Source organism: Cyanistes caeruleus, chromosome 6 (assembly GCF_971803275.1).
Source record: "Cyanistes caeruleus chromosome 6, bCyaCae1.hap1.1, whole genome shotgun sequence".
Lineage (NCBI taxonomy): Eukaryota > Metazoa > Chordata > Aves > Passeriformes > Paridae > Cyanistes > Cyanistes caeruleus.
The window spans coordinates 3530461-3551291 of NC_141706.1; the positions used below are offsets into that span (position 1 = coordinate 3530461).

A 20831-nucleotide genomic window follows, 5' to 3' on the forward strand; every position below is an offset into this window, starting at 1 on the left:
GTTACACATTAAATTGGCCATTCTATGCCTTGCAACAAGGCTTTATCACCAAATTAAGAAACAATTCATGTATGTTTTCATCTGCAGAGACAACACCCTAAGTGAATCATTTATGCAAAGGCATATGCCATCCTTAAATAAGTTCTCAATGCACAGATATATACTTGGAGTACATATACACTTATTAAATTTTATTTTGGACTCTCCTGAGCACTTGTGCTGCTCGTGTTGCTTTATAGCTTGTGTGACAACATGACTTCTGCACCCTTAGGCAATCCAGGGAGAGAATTCAGACAGCTGCTTATCCTCAATTCACTGTCAACAGGGTTTGTTTCCTCACAATTCCCCAATCAGTTGTTTAGGAACTTGTGCTGTTGAGTATTTCTAACTTTAGAAGGAAAGTGTAGGGGTTTTTTCAAAGCACCAAAGGCATGTTAACTTCTGAGCAGAGCTCTGAGTGCTGTGCAGTGTCCCCTTCATGTGGAGTCATGCAATAGCTACAACAAAGCCTCCTGCTGCAGAGGTAGCACACAGCAGTGCCAGTTTCCATGTTCAGGAACATTTAGGTCATAGTCCAAAATCTATACATATCTTTCTTTGCACACTCACAAACTTTTTAAGAATAATTTCCTTTATGATTTTGATAAAGCTGCCATAATTTATTAGCAGAAGGCATTTATTATTCTGCCCAAGTGAACACTTGTTTCATTAGCTGTTTCAACTGATGTTATTGATTTAATTTGATTTGATATGTGACTACTCTTGGAAAACCTACAAAATTTGTATAAACAGATTCCAAAAAGTTTCTTTTAGGCTTCCTAGTCCATTTGGGTCATCAAAATAGACAAAAGATCAAGAAAGTGTCCTTGAAGTAGCTGGATTTTTATGCAGGCACAAAGCAGATATAGTGGTGATGAAGCTACAATTTCTGAAGAATTTTTAAAGCACTTCCCAAACTTGTGGAGACCATCTCTGAAATGCATCAGGACTTATCCGTGTGCAGGTCCCCTGTGCTTCCTGAAACAACTGGTCCTGTGTCTGGGGAGGCATGAACTGGGAGCTTTTGTCCATGGAGAAGGATGAAAACATGGAGAAAGAGGATAAGGCTTGAAGTAATTTCTTTTCATCCTACTGAAAGTCTGGAGCAACCTCAGAGTAACTGAGTCACTGGGTTATATTAGTCATTTTCTTTAGTAATCAGTTTATAATTTTCATTTCTGGTAATTTTAATCCTGTGAACATTGCCTTCCTGGCTGGTCACATTAATCAAGGAGAACTCATGATGTTCAGGCACTTGTGATACAATGATTTCATGGAGACCAGGCAGCTCATTTAATTAGAGAAAGATTATTTATTATTATTATTATTATTATTATTATTATTATTAGTAGTAGTAGTAGTAGTAGTAGTAGTAGTAGTAGTAGCAGTAGCAGTAGTAGTAGTAGTACTGACATCCAACTACTCATTTAAGTAGTAAGGTCCAAAGCTTAAATGCTCTCAAGTCCAGGGTTTGCCTGTATGAATTGAACTGTATATCAGGCTGGAGGTACCAGGAGCTGGAAGCATCAAGGTTTTGGTTCATTTTTTTAGGTCTGATATTTTTTGTTCATCTTCTATTATTACAAAATCTGTCAAGTTTTTATTCTTCCCATCCCTTTTAAAGACAACTCAAGATTGCTTGCTGATTTCCCTAGCAGAGATCCAAAGAGTTTTTAGAAGAAATGGGAAGATAACCTGGTAGCATACACTGCTGTTGTAAATGATGCTTTTCCTCCTTTTTTTTTGTCTTTCAGACTTCTTTTAAAGAGAAGTGGACTGTAGGTCTTTCATAACCTCAGGCAGGACACTCAAATCCACAAATGATGTGCATGACTGGCCCCAAAGTCTAAGTGCTTTTAAATTGTTCATAAACTGTGTGGCAATGCAGCAGTGAGCAGAGATGTTACCTTAGGAGGAGCTGACTAAAGAAACCTCCACAGAGTAAGCACAGTCTTGCTAACTACACCTGTAAGGACAGATTATTACTGCTAGCAAACAATTTGTTTTTCCATAAAATAATTTACTTTTTAGGCAGAAAAACTCTCCAATGTTAAAAATTCTCTAAGGAGGTATAAAGACTTAATAAAACAAATTGAATGTAGTACAGTATAATTGGGAACTACTACTTGTAATATATATCTATTAGCTCTAATGCCTAAAAATATCTATCAGAGACTGCTCCAAACTTCAGTCATTTAGAATAATATGTAAGTTATACCTTGTCCCACTGTGGAAGATATCATCCCAAGCCATGTAAATTTAATTATGGCTAAATCCAATATCTTGCACAGAAATCAGTGCGCTGCACTGATTACAAAATTGATGGAATCCAACAAGACATATTTTCTATATTCCATGCCACTAGTTTTCTAGTATAATCTCAAGTGAAATATGCTGCAATAGTCATTTTAGTAATGTAAAGGAAGAGATCAGTGCTGCCAATTCACAATATTAAACAATCCTTAATGCCTTTCTTAAAAAATGTTAGCAGGAGGAATGGAAATGCAAAAAAAAATCTGGAGTCCAAAGTATCTTTAACACAGGGTGACAATGTTCTGTCTGTAATGTTTGGTACTTCTTTAATTGCTTCTGTTCATGGTCTTCTGTCCCTCACCTGTGGTAATTAGTGTGTGTATCCCATTCTGTGGAAAGGAATATTTAGAAATAAATGCCTCGTTCACCTTCTGCGTCTTTTTGATACCACAGGGTAAGCAAGTGTGCCTCACATCCTCTTGTTTAATTTTAAAGGTTGGAAAATACTTGTCTTCAGTAAAAGAAAGTGGTATTAGTAATGCTAGGCAGTAGAGCCCAAAAACTTCCCTGGGGGTTTTCACGGGCCATTGGGAGCAAATGCCCAGCTTGCAGGTCAAAATCCACAGCAGTGCTAGAACCTATGTACATAAAATCTGTTGTGCTCCATTGAACACTGTATTTCTCCTGTCTTGTTTTGACATTACTCACAGTGAAACAGCCAAATCAATCTAGATGAACTCAATCCTTTCTGGGCAGAAAGCAAGAAAACTGTTCAAATATGTTACTTTGTGAGGATTTGTAACACTCAAAAAAATGTATGGAGATGGTGGTTCTTGTGAAAGAAGGGCAAAAATTCTGTTTCAAAATGAATAAATAATTCTCTGCTAGGATTCAGCTAGGAGATTTTGTTTATCTTTCAGGGGAAACAGTATTGGCAATTATAGCCAGGTTTTATCCTTTTGCTAACTTTCCTTTTCAAGGTGCTGCAACTTCTTTTAAACTTCCAGGTGGACACGTGAAGTCTTTTCATGCCAGGATTTTATGTTGTGAAAGTGACTTTTTGACATCTGTGAGCAAGCTGGAGGTGTTTAAGAAACAAAGAATGAGGTAGGAAAAAGTGGGGCACTATTCTGCTCCCCCACAGATAAGCAGTAGAGGTTCTCTCATACTTCCATATTTTCTTCCAAGAGAAAACAAGCACAGAAGCACTTGCTAAGCACTGTGCACTGAGCTGTCACCTTCAATGTACCTTTGAAATGCTGGCTGTTTCTTAAAGGGGAAGATGGAAAACAGAAAGTGTATAGTTTCATTCGTGGAGACTTTGTCAGGAAGTGCTGCTGTGATATGATTTCTGTCAGAAACAATCTGCTTGAAATTTTTCTGTCTTTACTTTTGAACACGGAGTTGCTTGTCTGTATTCTAACCCTAGGTGATGGGATCTGCTGCCTTGTCAGATAACATTTGAGTTCACTCACTACCTGCTTGTTGACTAGTGCACAGACTCACTGTGGTGGCAGGGAAAGCCTTAAGGCTACTCAGCATCTGTCTCTTCTTGTAATTAGTTGCAGCCTTGTGTACAGAGCAAAACAGAGATTTTTATTTTTTTTATATATATATATATATCTATTTATTTATTTTTCTGTGAAATAGTAATGTGCACAGACAGGAGCTTTTAAATTGCAAAAGGTTTAACCGGTGTTTGTCATTCTTTTTCAAGAGGAAATAGCTTTTTATGTACTGAGGAGAAAGTGTTGAAGTCCTTTTTTTCAAATTACACCGACATAGGACATAGATTTTTGGGAGAGTTAAGCTCTATATGAAATCTGAACAGCCAATATTTCTACTCTTCTGTCTGATGGAGCCCACACTCACAGGAGAATGGGGTGAGAATTGGTGATTATGCTTCCTTAGACTCCTGCCCTGCTGATTTTGCTGCCCCATGTGTGCTTTGCCAGCAGTCTGACAATTTGCATACATTTTAAGCATCCCAATGCTCCCAACCCTGAATCCTATTCAGAGAGGCCTTCTTGGATGAAACTTAATAAAGAAACCTAACTTGAAGAAAAGACACTTTGAATCTTAGAATGCTTTCTTCTCAAAATAAGACAACAGCTGTATAAAGTTAGAAAGTAAGAGTGTGTATGCCTGGGATTTATTTTGATTTTCATAAGGTGTCACAATTAACAGAGCTGCTTGTGGTAATTTGGTGGGAGAGTGGGAGACATATTTTGGATTGTTAGAAGGATTTGAGCTGTTGCTGTAGATCTGAATTTCTTGAAGCACCAGATTTTTTTTAATGTAAAAATTTATGGAGAAAAAAAGCTGTTCATTGTGATCATTCTTAAAATTTATAAAACAGGTGAGCAGGAGGTTGATGTAACAATGGATATATCACCAGTCAAGGTGTAGACCACCCCTAACTAATAGTGATGGCAGCAAATTTTATGGAGAGGAAAATCATTCCCTAATTGCTTGTAGCTGAATTTCTTCTGGAGCAACCACCACCAGCAGTGGGACTTGATGGATGGAAGTGTTCCTATGGTAGTCTTTAAATATCAGATTTTCAAAGACCTTATCTTTGACAGCAATAAGATTTATTACATGAACAAGGAAAATCAAATTTCTTCTGTACTACACTGCTTCCCTTTATCAGAATAATCCTATGTGAGCCATCATTTGGGTGCTTTTTCTCTTTTCATTCTCATTTGAATGAACAAAATGCCATTGGGCTTGCATAAGTAATGTAAGAGCAACTGCATTATTTTAAAAATCAGTTCCTCAGATTAAAGTGTCACAAAAACACTCCTAACTTTATTATCTAGTGGAAATTTTTGTACTTGAGAGCTGAGCTGGGTTAGCCTTTTCACTTAATATTTTGAGGTGATTGAGGGTTTGGATGTGCAGCAGTGAAGACAAAAAGATCTCTAGATGGTGTTGTGTAGGTATCAGATTGAAATAAGAATAATAAAGTGAAAAAGCTTGATTTCCTTTTAAAATAGCAGGTGGCATTTGCTAAGTTCCTCAGGACTCAAGGAGTGTTTTCAAAGGGTGACTTGGATATGGGAGCCAAGACTTATCTTAAACCAGTGGGAAACTTGGGAGAGTTTTAATCTGTCCTGGCTTCTCGGTGTGTCCTGAGCTGTGGCACTGGCAGCAGCGTGCTGTGACAGCTGTGCTCTGTGACTAGAGAAATAAGATTCCAAACAACCAGGCTGCAATAAATACATTTGGATCTCGCTTTTAGAACAACTCATTTCTAAGGAGCTCAACCACAGTGGGCTCAGAAGTTTCAGAAATTCATCCTGAACTTAAAATCAGTTAGCAAGAACTGAAAAAAGAAGGGTAGAGAGTACAGAACTAAAGACTCAAAGAGAGTGAAAAAAAATATCTAAGACCAGACAAAGCAGAAGATAAATAAAAGGAGATAATATTTAAAAAACCCCAAAGAACAACTAATAACAAAACCAGGGAAAGCAAACAACCAACAATAAAAAACAAGCCAATTCATATAAAGCTCCTGCAATACTCTGTCCCGTTCATCACAGCTGCTTTACCCTTCAAGGATGCTGTGGCAGTAGCAGGGACATCCCTTAGGCTGCTAAATGGAAAAAGAGGAAATATTAAAACTTGGTTTGGTGGGGTTTACTATGGGATAATTAAATGATTTTTTCTACTTTTTATTTTGTTCCCCTTAATGTGACTTTCATTAGAGATCCATTGTACCAATATTTTATAATGTGCCATTTCCAGGCAAAATTATTAAATATGTATTATAGTTAGAAGTAAATATGCAGAAAAATGTAAATGTCTACTATCTCTGACATTGCTTCTCAGTATCACTCCACTTTTAAATATAGGCACAGAGCTCTCTGCTATTTATTAACATCTGTCTCCTTCATTTCAAGGAAAATATTTCTGTCATATTATTAATACTGATTTTATCTTCCTGATATTTTGACAGTAATATTTAGCTTTCAACAGAACTTTTCTCTCTACAACTGCAGAGGACTTGATAAATCAAGGTAGTATCTTGTTTTTATGGAGGGGAAACCTGAGACAAAGATAAATTAAATGATTCATCAAAAGCTAGCAGCAAACAAAGTCCCTGGGCAACCTGTTCCAGTGAGCACCCTGACAGTGAAACTTTGCTTCTCACATGAAATCTGAATTTCCCCTGTCTCAGTCTAAGGCCATTTCCTCAACATTGTCAGGCACTTGTGGAGAGGGACATGTTCCTCCTGAGCCTCCTCCAGCCTAAACACACCCAGGATTTGTTTTCTAAACCCTTTGTGAGCCTTGTTTTCCCCTCTCTGGGGAAAACACATCTTTGGTGTCCCACAAAAACACATCCCACATCTTTGGTGGGATGAGAGCACTCTGTTATCCTTTAAAATATTCCCATTCTAACAGAAGGTAAAGAAAGTGGTGTGTAATGACATATGTGAAATAATATCCCTTTGAGCTTGAGCTGTGAGTGTGCACTTGGGGAATGCAGGGAAGCTGAAAACACACCCTCATGGAGGGGATTGTGGAAGAACTGCATCAGGAGTGCAAAGGTCAGCTCAGATCAACTGCACTTACCTAAAGAATCTGAGCTATATAGTAATATTTACATATAAATATAGTAATTTATTTTATAATTCTATTGTATATTCATATTTTATATTTATTTTTATATTTTTATTTATTTTTATATTTTTATATATTTTATATTTTTAATATATTTTTATAAATTTTATATTTATATATATTTATATATTTAGATACATATTTTTATATATTTATATATAAATATATAAATATATTTTATATATTTATATTTTTATATTTCATATATTTATATTTTTATATATTAATACAGTAATATGTATTGTAATATATATCTGAGCTAATAGTAAAGTGCAGTTAGCTGAAGAATCTGAGCTATATAGTAATATATATTAACATAGATATTTTATATTCATATTTTTATCTTTATTCATATAAACTTTTATATTTATATTTTATATATTTACATATTTATATATATTTATATTTACATAAATATATTTATATATATTTATATTTTTATATATTAATATAGTAATATATATCATAATATATATCTCAGCTAATAGTAAAGTGCAGTTAGCTAAAGAATCTGAGCTATATAATATATATAAATATATATATTATATTCATATTTTATATTCATATTTGAATGTTTATTTATATATTTATATATAAATATATATTTATATTTCATATTTTATATATTTATAATTATATTTATAATTTTATATATTTATAAGTTTTATATATTAATATAGTCATATATATCATAATATGTATCTGAGCTAATAGTAAAGTGCAGATAGCTAAATTCTACATTCTATATTCTACATACAGCTGAAGAACATGGTTTAGGCTATGGTAGGGTGTGTCCTGGCCTTTGCAACATGTTCACTGCACACATTTGGGTATCCTTCAATAAGATATAAAGCTCAGGGAGTTCAGGAAATGTCACTATAATAACATGTAAATTATCTTCTTATATAAACAGAGTTTATATAAACATGAGATTTGTTTTCAGTATTTGTGTTGTCTTTGCTCTGCTCCCTAGCAGTGTTTATAAGGTGTCCTTAAACAGAAGATGCAAGGTGTAAACTAAGTGAGGATACACCTTGGAATGAGGGATAAACTGTGTTTCTGTTTCAGCTTGGCATTGCAGGAATATTATTATTATTATTATTATTAATAATAATAATAATAATAATAATAATAATAATAATAATAATAATAACAATAGCAGCAGCAGTGCCCACAGGTAGGAATCCAGTGTTATGCCTGGAAGATTTAAGGAGATATAGAATGTTTCAAAGTAAAGTTTTCTCCAGTACATTAGAAAATTATGAATGAAAGATGATGATTTTTTTCATAATTTTGAAATGTGGATACCAACACAAAAATCACTTGGGCAGTACAAAAGAATTTTGAAAAGTTTGTTCTAGCAGCAGAAGATATTTCTCATTATTTTCATGTCACTTGTTTGGTTGAGCCTATGGTAATATCTGTATATACAATATCTGACAAATATTAGTAATTCCATGAAAATAAACATTTAAGATTCCAGGTAACAGAACCAGGGTTCAGGGAAATATGTAAAAGCAGAAATAGTGTCACCAAATATATACCTCAGAGAGAATTACATGCAATTTCTTTTTTTTTTTTTTTTCCCTGATTCATACCATTCCATTTCCAAATTATATCTGGTTTTCTCCAACAAATATTGTACCTTAAAGACCTTCAAAGTCTTTCATTTCTGTGATGCTCTTTTTTTTTTTCCTGCACCAAAAACCTCAGTTAAATATACTTTTCTGAGCATCCACCACAGTAAAAGATATTTTAAGGACATTTAAGTTCAATTCTCTGCTTCTGGGTCACTACGCTCATACCCAGAAAGCAAAGTCTGTTGTTGCCTTCCATGCAGCATTTCCCTCTGAGCATTGTGGTTTCAGAACATGGGCCTAGAGCCAAAGGTTGGTACCTCAGCAGCAAAAATGGAGCAACTTGCCACCTGACTTCTTCAAGGAGGGATGTAGCTCAGCATCACTCCAGCCTTGATCAGTTCCTTTTCTTTAGCTTTTTTTAAATTACTTTTAGTAATACCTCTGGCTTGCACTTTCAGAAAATTGGTGTGTTTTTTTCAAAGCTGGACTCCAGCCATCCTCTCATGCCCATTCTGCAGCTGGGAGCATCACTCTGAGCCAAGGGGGGCTGGTTTGGTGCTACCTTAGAGGGGAAACTGAATTTAAGCTGCAGCTGAGCACATTGGAATCACCTCAGCTGACAGCTCTGGGGGTGCCTCAAAGCACCTTTTAACAGCTCCTTGTCTGCTTCCTAGATTGCTGAAATATCTCTTTATATATATATATTTATATTTATATATATGTATTTATACTTATATATATGCATACATATTATTTATATATATATATGTATGTATCTATAATATCTTCTTTACACGTGTCTTGCTTGGTTTAAATTTTTAAATTAAAGGAACCATAAGTAGTTCTTTTTAAGGCTGAAATCATTAGGCTGACGAGATTTTTGCTTCCTCCTGCTCTCTGCAATTTTTTGCATCTGTGAATGCAGGCATTTATTTTATAGAAATGCTAATTTTTGTTTGTTTTCAGCACTGTTTGCATTCATATGGCAGCTCGTGGTCTTTGAGGAGGGGTGATGCACATACATCGTGTTTTCTAAACCATACACTCCTTGAAACCTGTCCTGTGTGATCACCTGCTATTAAACCACAGATATTTTCCATCCTCAAACGTGTGCCCACAGCTCGTAAAATAATCTCTTTATGCCTCTCATATCCCATAAGATTACTGTGGTATTTGGAATTAAACACCAGAATATCACTTCCAACATTTTCAGTTATTCAGAATCCTCATTGGAAGCTGTTGCATAGTAGTTTTTTTATATATTACTTGTTATAATAGCAGAACTATTCCAGTAGGATATGATGACTGCAGCTTATTAAAAAATTATATGGATATCTGTGACAGAGTGGAAACCTGTTATATAGAGAAGGAGGGCTTGATACATGTCTTATTGTATTTCTGTATTAATGCAATCATAGAGGGTATTTTCTACAGAAAATGCTAAAGCTTATTGAAAGACAGTGAATGCTAACTATTTTAAACTGGGTTCCATTTAGGAGGATTCTAAATAAGTCAATTGATCTAGTAATATTTTAAATTTTTTTTTTTTAATTTTATAATTTATAAATTGATTTTCTTCAACACCATTTTTTGAGGGAAACGTCAATTTGTGGGTTTTTTTTAATAATTAACTGTCTTCACTCCTCACACTTCAGGTTCCATGATTTTTTTTTCAGAACAGATGAATTGTATCATTTATGTAGTCAAGCTCTTGGGTATCCCCAAACTTGCATCAGTACAGCTCAAAAATCATAGCTGGGGGAGACGAGGAATGCATTTATAGCCATCAAACCCTATGGGTCACAGAAGTCTGAGATGTTTAGGAGCAGCAGGTGTTGGCTGAAGGCTGGAGACCAGGCAGAGCTCTGGGTTTGTTGGGACCAGTCTGGGGATCCTTGGTGGCTTTGCTGAGGTGATGATCTCACCTTTTATGGTTTAACGTGAAATATTCCAGGGGAAGGGCTGAGCATGAAACTGGTCATGTCTGCAAAGACATCTTCTGTTTGGGTGTGCAGGAATACACCTTCAGCTGTGCAGCTTAATGAAAAGTAACTCATTAAGCTGGGGGTTAACCAAAGCTGTAAAATCACAGCTTTAAAGTGAGCGTTTCATACGGGGCCATCTTTGCTCCAGTGCCTCAAGATCAGTCGGGACCTGCACCTCTGTTTTTCCAGCTCTAACTGATAAAGACTGTCTTTTCTCTATTACACATCACATTTACTCCTCAGAGATTAGCTTTAGGGATATGGATTTGTAAAATGAGTCTCTGAGCTGACATGACATATTACCATTTTCAGAACACAGTTCTGAAGAGAAAACTGCCTTTTCAAAATTCAGCTTCTCCATAAGAGAATGCTTTTCGTGAGAACATGTTCTTACACCTGGATTCAAATTCCAAGTGAAAATTAGAGGCACAAGTGTTCATATTCCTGAGTGCTGGCAATCTTACAGCTGTAAAAATTACAGTTGTGGCTGATAGCATTGCCTTATTCGACATTATTTAATGCCATAAAGAAATACTTTTGTCCCTTTCCTAAAAGAAGATAAATATTTTAAAAGTAAATAAAAATAGCTCTTCACACGTACATATTTCAATATTAATAATTATAAAATGCCTATCAGTGTAACCTTCTCATCCTAAATTGCTTTTCAGAGTCTGTTGTTTAACAAAGTCCAAATATGCAGTTTTATGCAATTTTTTTTTATTAATTACATGTAGATAGATATATACAATAGAGTACAGAATGTGTTTGTAAACAGGATTTACCTTTTTGTGTGTCTTAGCAGCTTTAACATTAGAAGGTTGTTTATGTAAGGCCCTTACCACTGAAGTATAGAACTAAATGATTTCTTAAATTGTATCTAAAAACATAAATAAAATCTATACTTTGAGAATGCTAACCAATATAATTGTTTTCATCACCAAGCAATGGATTTTTCCAAGTCCACTTGTTTTCATTCCCAAATTGAAAGAATCCCCATATGTAGCATTCCCACAGTCAGATGTTTACAAGGGCATAAGGAATATAAAACAAAGACAATTTTTAGGATTTTGTTAAGACTCATGTTTATCACAGTGTGGACAAAAATGCAAAGAGAAGCATTTTCTTATCTATTCCTGTTACATTAGAAAAGTTCATGCCCCACTCTTAGCATTTTCCAACACAGCTGTAGAGTAGTTTAAAGCCTATTTTTTAAATAAGTGATGCTCAATTTGTCTTTGATGATCCGCATGATTCAGGTGAGATGGGAGCACGGTCGGGCCCTTATTTGCATAAAAATTAATCACAGAAAAATGTAAATTGATAAAATTTTGCCTGGCTTTTCCCCCCTATTCGGGAACCCATGGATGGCTCCCAGAAGCAATCATCTCAGTATGGTGCCGCGTTGGATGCTACACAAACGATCACATTTGTGTTGAATACTCACTCATTTAAATGTCAGCACTGATGGGGCGGTACATCACCAGGAAAAAAAAAAAAAAAAAAAAGGAAAAATAAATACACAGCAGCTGAAGACCATCAAATCTGTGGGCACTCTTTAGAGATATATGATCTAATGTGAAAGAATTGGAGATTAATTATCCTTTTTTTTCAAAATGGTAATTGTTTTAGTATCGCGGCAGCAAAAAAAAAATCGGCAATTTATTTGGAATCAAACAAAAACCAGTAACGTTAAATACGTCATTACACCATTGTGTTTATTAGAAGGCTGTAATTAATTCCTGAGGCTCCTTTGGTCTCAAGGACTGCATAAAATGAAACAAAAGAGCATTGCTATTAATTTTCAAATACACTCTAAACCTGCAAATAATTTACCCAACAAAAAATAAAGTAAGTAACAATTCAGAATAAAAATTTTGTCGGGTTTTTATTTTTCTAAACTGTGTATTTGCACGACATTGCTGTCACATAATAGTACCTCATAATCCATTAGGAATTTCTCATCTTTCTAGAGGTAGGGAAGAATTTTCCTCATTTCATATATGTGTAACTGGAATATAGATATTGCAGAAAAAAATGCCAAATCCCCCAAGAGTGGGCAGCACCAAATTCACCCCGTCTTGTAGTTTTATATTAAAGTAGTAAATTTTCTTCTGCTTCCTCATGGTGTAAATTTCAAATAAGAGAGTAAATAAGTGGTTTGTGGTGGCTGTGGCTCCAAATTTATATTTCTAACTGAGATAAATCCAGCATAGAGCAAAGAAATGGCTGTTTACACTCCTTTCTTTTTTTTTTTTTTCTTTTTTTTTTTTTTTTTCACCCTCTGCCTTTAAGAAGCAATTTCTAGAAAATTATAGCAACACAAGGATTTCTGTAATTTATAATCATCTGTAATAGGTCGGCCACAGTGCATTAGATCAGTGCATTAGATCTTCAGGGGCTGGAATTCAGTGTTTGAGCAATGCAGTCTGAGCCTGAGCTGAGAGGATAAATTTTAAAAGCCATTTATTAGGCCTGAATTGAGAGCTTTGAATATTAGTATAATAAATACTGTAGGTTAATTTTTTTTTTCTCTTTGATCTCTTTACATTTATTTTTTTTTTATTTAGAGGGATCTGGCAGTAGTGGTTTATGTGATTTATCAGGGACATGGCCCAACTGTAATTCACATGCCTTTATACCTTTCATTTACTCTGCCAGTATATTAAAATATTTATATCATACAAATTAAAAGAACCACTTTATCATCTTTTCACAGAACTACATCTGATGTTTTACCACAATTTTAAATGCAGAGCAGAGGTTCCACTTATAGCTAGAATAATGTATTTTATCATTTATTTTCTTTTGTTCTTGAAGTCCATGTTTCAGAATTTGGCTGCACTGAGATCAAGAACAGTTTTGTCAGCTATTTCACCTCAGCAAATAACTCAGTAAGTGTATATATTGTTTATTTTCTGAAAATGTATAGGTAGTTGCAGTTTGGGCTGTAAGTAATTGTATTTATGTACTGTAAAGGACACTGTGGGAATATGTGGTGGATGCAGGAGGCTTGTAGAGCATCTTAAAGCACAGGTGAGAATGTGGACAGCGGCTTTTGGTGTTGTTTAAAGGGTTTTGCAGGCCTTGTATGGATGAGAATTTAACCCTTAACTGGAGGACTGGGTGATTTTTAGGATTGCAATCCTTTGTTCAAGTTTCCAGCTGCCAATGTTGGCACTGATGTTGTACCCTTGTTTCTCACATATTTCATTTGAGCCCTTAGAGTGTTTCTGTCCCTGCTGGTCTCTTGGACATGCAGATCCTTCTCTTATTCTGCGCTGTGTAACAGCCTTGACCTCATTCCTACACATTCCCAACCACATTTAACTCTTAAATATTGATTGATATCAGCAACTGCTTGCATATGTACTCTGGAGATAATCTGCAAGCAAAACCAGACCAAACTCGATGCAGCATGGTCCTGGGTTTGTGTTCCAAACTCTGTCAGCTCTCAGTGATGGAGAGGATTCTCCTTTCAGCCCTGCACAAGTGAGTTCATCATCACCTCTTGGAGTGGCCTCCCCACCCCAACCTTATAAACTGCATCTCTCCCTCAGCTGCCCTGGACTGCTCTAGTGAAGGTTAACTCAAGAACTAAAAGGAAAATCTCAGATGTCCTTCCCTAAAGATTTTCTTTACTTGTAAAAGGTAAAGGTTTTGGGTTTTTTTCTTTCCTTCTCCCTTAACCCCTGCACATAGAGTCCATATTACCTTACTTGGAGAAGCATTTATAGTAACAGCATACACCAGATATGTGGAAAATACTATGGCTTACCAGTGGAAGTATTATTTTCCATCAGATTTCATGAAATTGCTATTTTTTATAAATATTAGACTTAACATATACAATTTCAATAAATTGGTTTTATTTAACTTAGTTTTCTTAAGATAAAGCCAATCTTTTCAAGCCTAATACAAAAAAGGGACAGTTCTGCTTACTTCTAGTTTACTCACTAAAGAGTCCTTGAAAATCTGATTATTCTTCTCTTACAGAATTCAGAGTGCAATTTTAAATACCAAGGTTTAAAACTTTAGTCTGTATTAAAACAAAAAGAATCTAAAGAGAAAGAAAAAATGTGTTATTGCCATGTGCAAAGTGAGTATCTGCAGAAGAGATTTAGTCCTTGGCAATAACAAGTCCTAATCTGCTCAATCTTTCATACATGTTTATTACAGACATGCTGATTGGGCTGATTTGGGTTCCCCAAAGTAATTATTATATACAATATCATATTCAAATGATATCCTGCAATGCATCTTGCACTTCATTGCAATACTAGAAAAAATATAGTTGCTTTTTTTAATAGAAGATGGAAGGGTCCTTTTTTATACCCTAAGATTTAATCCTTTATTTCATGTTTGACTCTCCGCATGAGAAGAAATTCATGGTACTGTCCTTATGGAAGTGGAACCTTCTTATGAAAAATGGAAAAGAAGCAGGGCTTTTTTTAAAAGTAGTTATTTCATAGCTGGCTTAAAGACTTCATCATACCAAAAAGTCCTATCTGTGTCTTATTCAGAGTGCTTCAACTCAAATTACCAAGGGAAAAACAATGCTCTGGAATTCATTCTCCTGTCAGCAAGATCCAGTCCAAAGCATGGCTACCCTGATACTCTTCATATCCTATCATGGAAACTTTCATGGGTTTTTATCCCCCCTTTCCTCTGGTTGTTGTGAATATATGTCCCCAGCATGGCTTGTGGGAGTTTATTATTATATAAGGATGACAGATTGCATGAAATTACCCCTCTTCTTGGGAAAGCAAAGCAAGGTACTGTGAATGCATCAGGAATAGCCAGAATTCAGAAACTGGTTTAAAAAAAAAATAGACAGACACAAACTACCTGCTCTAAAAAGGACTCTGGAAATGCAAAGTCACTGAGAATTATAAATACACTGTAGTTGTTTGACTATAAGGCAGCACTCAGTATAAAGTGATAAATGAATATAGGTATCTACTTGCTTCTCCCAAAATACTCAGTCTGTAACTACTTTTCCAGTAATAAATATTATATTGCATGAAAAATGGGTGAGCCACTGAAAAAAAGTAGAACTAAGAGAAGAACCTAGCTGTTATTTTGTGGTTGTTCTTGTTCATTTGTCAGAAACTGAAGATTGAAATAAACTGGTAGTGAAAGACTCCAGAAGGATATTTTGGATTTTTTTTTTCCTGTATGCATCACAAACTATAAACACAAATTCTCCCTGCCCTGAGCAGGAACTTCAAAAATCTTCTTTGGTCCCTTTCACATAATCAGGTATGCTTAGGTATTTGTTTTTCAGGTTAGATGTCAGTAATGATAATATGTCTTAAGGAGAACAAGAACAAAAAAAAATAAAAATACATGAAGTCTGGCAGGAGCCTTGTCATTTCCAAAATAGCCAGAAAAAACTCATAATCCTGATTAAACCATGAATGCTGAGATGGATTCAGCTGGAGACCATATAAATTACAGAAGTTCCTTACTTCCAGCTGTAAATGATATCAATTTTGGTGAATGAATATCAGGGAGTTCAAAGGGTATTGACTAACCTGAGCCACTGAGTTTCTGACCCTCAAGCAGCCTGGCCAGCTCTTTTTCCCCTTTCAGTAGCCAAAAAAAGCTGTAGAACAGCCTCACATCATGGCATCATGTTCTCTGAGAGCTGTCCTGCTTGCTTTGAGAAGCAATCCTGTGGTTTTTTCATTTGGATGTGCTCTCTGTCATATCAATCAGCAAATTTTAGTACATTTACATCTTAGAGAGAACTGGGCACCTCAAAAAGCTCTCAGGTGAAGCCAGATCTTTCTCTCATTGAACAAAAGTCAGAGCAGCTTCCACCAGCACAGCAGAAGTGCAGTCTCCTACATCATTAATACTTCTTTTTCCCTTTGAAAGGTGCAAGCAAATGCAAATAAATCAGGCCAGGCTGTATTAATTCCAGCCAGTTTGTGATCAACATCAGCAGCCTGCTGCTGGAATTTGCCAAGCCCCTACCAGGGCTCAGCTAACTGGAGCAGATGTTTGCAAGAGGATCATTTTGGATGCATTGTTCCAATGTGGCTGCAGAGGCTGCAGTCAGCTACAGCTTGGTTCAGCCAAATTCAGAGTTTGAAGTTTGATTGCCATTGGGAAATTAGCTGACACTCCAGTTCAGCGTGTTTAAATGATTTTTAAGTCAAAACAATGTCACTGCCAGGAGGTCCCATCTTTCAGACAATTGGGAGATTGTGCACCAGCACAAGAACTCCAGCTGCTTTTGTCTTAAACAGCAGCCTAAATAAAAAGACTCACTATACACCTGACTTCTAACCTTTTAATAATTCACACATGTCAGATTTGCAGGCTGTACTGTGTAGTTCCATTCCCCTAATTACATGTTGTCTCACACTGATGCCATATACCTCCTTAAATCAGGAGCCACTTCTGAAAATTTAACCCAAATTATCTGCACAGTACTCTCTTGGCAGCTGTTTAGTTACATGCAATTCTCTTTCCCTGTTGACTTTTCTCTTTTAGCATCCCTTATCTATCCAAAACAAGTTCGTGAGAAATCAAAAATAAGGGATGGGATGTGTGATGTCCATTGATGGCAGGTGAGAGCTTTGTCCAGCTGCTAACTGGGAGGGTGTTCTGTGGAAAGGACAATTAAATGCACCCTGCTAAGATCAATATATTGACTTTGTGTGGGGAAAGTAAACTAGAGTGCACAGATTTTGTTTGGTTGGTTGTCTGTTTTGTTTATTTGCAGGAATTTCAAAAGAACACTCGATTACAAAGTAAGGATTGGGATTTTTCTTCTGGGTCAAATGAAAACATGATCAGTGTTACTGCTGCTAAATAAATTTCACAGATGCTAAACCTGGAAATAAAATTCTGATACTTTGTTTATAGTTTGCCTGGAGTTTTGTGATTTGCATACACACACCTTTGTGTGAAAGAGATTCAGGGAGACCTGCCAGCTACTCAAAGCGTGAGTAATTTCATTTCACTTTTTTTGGTAATGACTACTAAAAATAATAAAAAAAAACAAAAAAAAAAAAACCCCAAACGACTGTAACAATGCAATCTGTAATAAACTGAACACACCAAAAGCAACTTTGTTCTCTGGCAGTGACTGGTTGAGCAGAGAGAAAAGCATCTGTCAGGAAGCTTTGTGTGAGTCACTATCTCCATCTAGTGCTGCCAGCAAGGAATTGGGCTGCTAAACCCTCCAGTGGTAGGAACACTGCAAACACAAGAGATTCTGTAATGATATAAAATTATTCTTTGTATAAATAGTTACTGTTTCAGTCATTAATTCATTATAGTTTAAAATACGTCAGCATTTCATTTGTAACACACAAAGTTTATAAATTTGCTATAAAAGTTCACCGAGTCTTGACATTTGCCACTCTCAGGGTTTTCTGCCAAGACCTTTGGGTACACAATCATTAATATGTTCATTATTGTTAATTAATATGCTCATCAATAATAAATAGCACAGAAATCTTGGCAGGAACTTCACTGAACCATGGAGTCCCCTCCCGGCTGCCGAATGTCTGGGTCAAGGATTAATTTCCAATTGACCAAGTCTGTAAATCAGTGAGTGGCTGATACATTACAGGCAGTGCTCTGAGACAGGAGAGAGTGGGGCACTGCATAACTTAATTCAAGGAATTAAAACTGACAGGATTATACTACAGAAAACAGTGAAATAAGTACAGTCTCTTTTTTTTTTACAGATTTTTGCTCCAATACCAACTTAAAAATAATTGCAAATTCAGTGCTGTTTACATTACCTCCTCAAACCTGGAAAAAAAAATTACTGTGAAATAGTATTCAGGCCTATGAATAAAGCATCTGCAAAACTTAACTTCCCAGCTCAGGAAATAGTATTTTGCAATAATTCCAGAAACTACAGAGATACAAAGACAAGCAGTGACTTTGATCTGCCATATGTTTTGTGCTTTTAAATACTTGGTATGAATTCTCACTACAAATTTCTGTCTTGTTTCAATACACTGAACTAGCACAAATAATTAGCTTGTCCCTTTTTAGGGAATTAGAGATGGATAAAAGTGTGACTGATGGAGCTGGTGTGGATTTCTGTGCATTGAGACACACCCCATCAAACTCTGTTTTTCAGAACCTATTTTATGATCTTATAGTGCTTTAAAGTACTCCAAACCAGACCAAGCTTTTCATGGTCTTTTTGGTAGGTATATTGCAGTTCTTAATTTTTTTTAAATTGTAAAATTTATAACAACCATCATAACTGAAATATTTATTGAACCTACTTTACCTCTGGATAATTTTAAACCCATGTTGTTTTCTGATTATGAGCTGTAACTAATTTATCTAATCTTGCTCAAATAAGATAGTCACATCTCACCAGTTTTGTAGGACACCTTATGAATTCAGATATCAACAACTTAAATCAAGGTTAGGATTATAAATATTTGCTATGGATTATAATAGGTTAAATAAGTCAGGATCAGAATTGTATTTAACTATTTTTTTTCTCATTTATTTCAGACTTTCAGGATTGTTTGGATCTAATTTTATTGGTTATGATATAAAAGTGAAATGTCATATTAGGTACCTTCCTACATCTTCTACACAAAGAAAATACATAAAAACAGTTAGATATCAAGTTGAGCATAAACTAATAATTTTAATAGCTCCAGATGGTTCAAATAACTTGCAAGGTTCATTTAAATATCTGAGTTTCACTGTGCTGTCACGTGGACCTTTGGATTTCTGTAAGACTGTGAGGAAATGATAGATGGATTAGTCTTCATTTTGTCTGAGCAGGGGAGGCAGCTGCTTAATCCTTCCTGAAATGACACAGCTGGGTCAGAGACCCTCAAGTTCCCCTTTCAAGGGATGGAAAGAAAAATGTCACTTTTTTTCCACAGTGTGTTTGAGATAATAATCATAAAAGTGTCTTCTAACCTTCTAACGTTTGTGACTCTTGCTTCCTCTAGGGAACACCTCCAACATCACAGCTTGGGCAGCCTCCAGCAACCCAACTCTTAAAACTTCTCTCTCTGTGTTTTGGTGTGCTGGAACCTGAGGTACACACATTAAAATCTTCTGGCAGAAGTCAGACAAGGCCACACATTTCTGTCACCTGAGAGAAACACTGCTTCTCCACCCAAACTGTAGGTCCATAAACACCTCCTTCCTCTGCACTTTATGCAAAGGCTGTAGCCTCTAGCTGCTGTAGTAAAGGTGTGTAAGGATGTAGGAGTGAATTATAGAGTTCTGCATCAGCAGTTTGTCATACCAGGGACTGACAACAGCACAGGCAAGAACAGATTCTAAGAAAACTTCAGTGAGTGTTTCAAAAAGCTCCCTAAAGCACACATCCATGAATGGACTCCTCTGGAGAGAGAAAGAAGGAATTATTTGATACTGCAGGTGGTGATCTGGGGCCTCACCTTGGCCATCTGCACCAAAACCAAGATGCTCAGCCGGAGACTGCACGCAGGATCACGGACTGGATGCTGCTGGCTTTTTACAAGATGTTTCTAGATCTAATTTTCATTGATTTCAATGAAAATTATTCTTGAAAAGTCAAGTGCTAAATCAATGAAGTGAAGCACTAAATCCACACAATAAAGGTCAGTATTCATGACCTCAGGAGGATCAGATTTTTGTCCATCAGATTTGAGCCTGCACTATGATAATGAACACTCTGTATATTGCTATCAACAGCCACCAGATATCTCAAACAGGGTTGAATATACCCAGCATACACAAAAAAAACCCTGAAATCCTGTATTTCAGTTGTTCTTCTGTGGTCAGATTTTTTTTTGTTGCTGCAAAACATTTTTTTTTACATAGTTTATATATATTTGACTCTAATGTTAGCAATATTTAAACTGCTGAAGAGAACTGAACTACAGTCACATGCAAATTTATTTAATTCTTTAGTATCTTTAATATTCTTTTTTTACCATTTTAGTGGGTTTTTTTTTTCTGAGGGGTAGCTTTTATGTTTATTTCAATTGTTGACTTTCATTTCTTGCCAAAATAGCATTCTTGATTTGAATTTTACAAAGATATTTGATCACACTCAATTAAAAATGAATGGGGTAACTAAATTCATATTTTTCCAATTACCTCTTTCTGCTTCCACAACAGATTTATTTTACTTCTCTAGAAGTAAAGTTGTCCTAGCTGTGTTACTCCAACCTACAGCCAAGTGTGAAGTTAAAAACAACAAACAAAGCAAAACGAATTCTATTAGCTAAATATAACATATCCACTGAAGTTCACTCCTTTTTTATACCTATATTTTAATTTTATTTTTATCTTTTATATATCTTTTAGACCTAGCTTGCACAAGAGCTGTAGCTGCTCCTTGGCAGAGTAC

General features: G+C 35.6%; 1 long non-coding RNA gene across 1 annotated transcript; it reads left to right on the forward strand.

The window, feature by feature from the left end:
- Positions 1-386: 386 nt before the first annotated feature.
- On the forward strand, positions 387-17441 carry LOC111930419 (uncharacterized). Its single transcript, XR_002865149.2, has 5 exons — positions 387-523; positions 1794-1980; positions 3300-3399; positions 13304-13377; positions 17363-17441. It is a non-coding gene; the product is annotated as an uncharacterized LOC111930419 (long non-coding RNA).
- The last annotated feature ends 3390 nt before the right edge of the window (positions 17442-20831 follow it).